At 32.0% G+C, this 4107-nt stretch overlaps 1 long non-coding RNA gene across 1 annotated transcript; it reads left to right on the top strand.

Annotated features, from left to right (window-relative positions):
- Nucleotides 1-425: 425 nt before the first annotated feature.
- LOC141689621 (uncharacterized) lies at nt 426-2421 on the top strand. Its single transcript, XR_012562452.1, has 3 exons — nt 426-926; nt 2024-2079; nt 2177-2421. It is a non-coding gene; the product is annotated as an uncharacterized LOC141689621 (long non-coding RNA).
- The last annotated feature ends 1686 nt before the right edge of the window (nt 2422-4107 follow it).

The following is a 4107-nucleotide window of genomic DNA, read 5'->3' as shown; positions in this document are numbered from 1 at the left end:
CAGATTGTTGTGTTTAAACAAGTTATACGCCTATAACTGTGTATTGGAAAAACTGAGAAAAACAAGTTGTACGTAAAACATCTTAGTTTATTTGGATAACCAACGTAGTACATATACTGAATACAAAAGAAATAACAATAAGCAGAGAAAAACAAGGAAAGCATATCAACTAACTTCCTAGTACAACTCTTTATTCAAATGTTTGCAAAGTAATCTCCTAAAAGATCTCCACGTCCTTATTGACTGCTTCCACCAGATGGACTCCAGACTTGTAGAATGATACAAACAATAAAACTGGACTAAAAATGAAGCCCACAAATTTAGATTAAAAGCCCAACAAACCAGGCATTACATTATTTGCTTTTATATTATCTCTCTAATTCACCATTTGAATTTATTTGATTTGGAAATTTCTAGGCTGAATCTATACATTTATGATTATTTGAAGAAAGAGGGATTTGAGAAGACTGCTGAAATTTTTGCCAGAGACGCAAATGTTAAGAAGTCTCAATGTAAGTGTCTTTCTTCTTATATATATGATTATATCTTTGAAGTGAAAGAATAGTTTTAGAAACATATTTAATTGAATGGTGCCTCCTCCATTTTAAGTATAATATGCCCTAATCACCATTTTAGAAACATAGTTTTAGAAGCATAGTGATGAATCATGGTTATAGTTTGCTGAAGGAATCGTGGGTTGCATTTTGGCTTGAGGGGAATCCACAATCACCTGCACAGGTTTTATAGTAATATCATTCATGAATTTTAAATCATCAATAAATAATTATTTTATGTACATTTGAGTCTCAATTCGAGATCTTATATATGCAATCAAGGTTAATACAATTCATTTTCAGTCTCATGTGAAAGAAGCCACACTGATGCTACAATCACTGCAAATACCTCAGAAAGGCTCACCACAAAATGTGAGTCAATTTTAACTTTGTCTGTTTTATTTTTTATCTTATTCATGTGCTTTACTCATGTGCAAAAATGTTTGGTGATCAAATTAGCAACACATATTTATATTTTTTAAAAATTATGCAGATGAATTATGTTTCTACTTGCAACAACGATGTTATCTTATTATGTTTTCCGAATATTATTTTCACCAGTATTTAATTCTTTCCCCCAAGTAAATTCTTACATATGATCTTTTCATGTAAATTTCACGAATTATCGATTGCATGTGTCCCTATAGTTCGATAACAAAGGATTAAACACATGACATGTTATGGGAAATTTATAAGAAATGTGTGGTCTCAATCAATGTAAGAAAGGAACACACAATCTAATGACAAGGGAATAGCCTTAATTAAGATAAATCAATTTCATTTAAAATATTCATATAAAGAAATAGAAGATGATTAGAGATATATATCACATTTTATTTTTAATGAATGATATATCAAATATTTTCCAAGGTAAGAGAACACAAGACTTAAAATAATTCACATTTTTTTAAAAATATAATCAAAAGGTGTAGTGAGACTGAGCATTGTATTTTGGTTTCCCCCCTCATCTTCACACTATGTTGCGCATTGCTCATAAGCTATTATTTTGCATATCGGTACATGCTTTATTTTCATATATATTTAATTCTACATTAATCGCTTATTGGGCAACAAAGCTAGATATATATATTTGAAAAAAATGTAAATTGCTCCCTGCTTGGAAAAGAGTTGAAGGCATACACTATTCTATATGGGGTCTCATGCTCAAGTCTAAAACTTTTCATTGACATAGTAGACTTAATAATGATATTCTTCATTGATTGTTACCCAATAATCTAAGTGTGCCTAAATTGTTAAATAATGTTCTTTCCATTGATTGTAGTGGAATCCAAGTTGTTTAAAATGCAATTCTACCCATGAATCTCGCAGTGCCTAAATTGTAAAATAATATTTTTTCCATTAATTGTAGTGGAATCAAAGTTGTTTAAATTCAATTATCTTGTAGTTATTGTTTTAAGTAAGATAGACTCTCTAATATTCTGGTAATTAAAATTTTATTTGATTTTTAGGAGAAAAAAATTGAAGAAAGCAAGGATCATTGATGGTAGTTGGAGTACATGCATCGGTAAGTGAGGCACACATTTTTGTGTAGCAAACATGTTTCAAATTAAACTGTTATTATATGTAATGATATACATTCTCAACTCTGTGTATCTTTCCAGGGATCTGCCCTTGTTCCTCAAGGAAGTGCCAACTACATTTTTTGAGTTGCTGGAGCAAAAAGTCGAAGAACGGGAACAACGTTGAAACTTATTTTCTAACAAATCTTAGGAGTAAAAAGTTAAAATTGTACTATTTATACCTGTTAGGATCTTAATTTGTTTCATTACTATACCCGTTTGGATCTTCATTTGTTTCATTACCTTTATCTTGGATTTCTTTTATATTTATCTCAGATGAATCCATATCCACTACGTACTAGTGGGAACTTTTTAATTTGATAGGGATATCCCTGTTTGAAACATTTTATTTCCATTTATATTACTAAGCATGGGTTTATATTTTCCAATATTTACATAAAGCATGATATCTGCAGTTAAGTATTTTTGATAGCCTGGTAGAGTTATTGTGTTATATGCTTTCTGACTTTAGGTTCTTATATCCATCTCTTGTATTGCATCATATTGTAGTTGTTGTTTGTCATCGCGGCTACGAAAAAGACCATATTTTGAGACAAATCTGGGAAAACTTGAAGTTTTCAAACCGCACTCTTTGATATTTCCATGTTCCTATATCTCTCATATATATTTTATCAAATAATGCACTTGTGCTAAAAAATATGTCCATTTTTTCATTACAATGCACGTAAATGGTTAGCACCATACACATTAGCACATGCACTTTGCCGATCCAGTGAAGTAGTGTTAAACTTGTTGGTTAACTTCAAAGAACGTGTTAATGTTGATGCTAGCTCAAGCAAATTGAAGCAAGTTGTTGCGTCTCCGCCTTCCATATTTAAAATCAACCAACTATCAAATGTTGTTCAAACTGATGTTGGCCCAACACAGGGTTGAGCGCATGTCGCTAAAATGAACAAAGCCATTAGCCCCCCAAATAATCCCAACATCTGCCTAATTCCTTCCAGGACATGGTCTCGGTAGATAAACTTCCCCAGATGCCTAATAATAAGCGAAAGAAATTTAAGAAAAGAGTAGTTTGGGGATCTACCTAACTCAATCGTCCACTTGACATTTTTTATGATTGATTTTTGTTTATTTAATGTGAGATGACTCGATAATAAAGTATCTTTTAAAAAGGATTTTATTGCAATAATGAAGTCTCTCTTTTTGCTATTCTAAAGACTAGAGTTCAAGAGTCTACTACTTTATCCTGAGCTACTTCGTTAGCAATCCACATTAAATGGAGTTTCAACTAAGAATACCCCCATAATGGATGTATTTCGGTGGGACGGGATGATTCTATGTGCAATGTCTCACGTATTTTGAAAAAAGCTCAATGTATTTCTTGTTTAGCTAGGCAGAATGATGTTCAAAGGTCTCTCTTTTCTATTTCTTTATTGATTTTTATGATGAATATTATCTCTTGTAGATGGCTGTTGAATTAATTGTATGACTTTTCTCATTCTATTGGTGAGGGTTCTCCAGAGATTTTGTGTGATGATTTTAATGACATTAGTGATAGTATCCTCATGCTTAACTTCATTAGCATTTATGCAAGCTTCAGCCACCACTGCTTCTAATAGATGTTCGACACATGAGTTCACTGTCGTAAGATTACTAATGCAAGTTATGTCATCAGGTATCTGAACAACTATTTCAGTCTTCTATTTTTTATGTTTTGGGCATAGTGCTTCATGAATCTCACAACTAGCAGGAAAATTTGAACACAGATCATACTTATTTATGTCATTACCCTCTCTATAGTAATCTTCCCAACTGTAGCCATTGAGTAGAGATAGATCATCATTATTCTCTGTACCCACTACCGAGTCCCAAAAGCCACTACTGCTGTTATGTTTCTTACTGACAACGTTTTCATTTATATGTTGCATATATTTTGTAAGATAAGATTCAAGTGGATCCGAACTTTCAAAAACCCTTGAGATTGACTTCTCAGGTTTCTGATTCGTATT

Source organism: Apium graveolens, chromosome 10 (assembly GCF_009905375.1).
Source record: "Apium graveolens cultivar Ventura chromosome 10, ASM990537v1, whole genome shotgun sequence".
In the NCBI taxonomy this organism is placed as follows: Eukaryota; Viridiplantae; Streptophyta; class Magnoliopsida; order Apiales; family Apiaceae; genus Apium; species Apium graveolens.
Note: the sequence above shows the minus strand (reverse complement) of the source record. Positions and strands in the feature narration are given on the sequence as shown.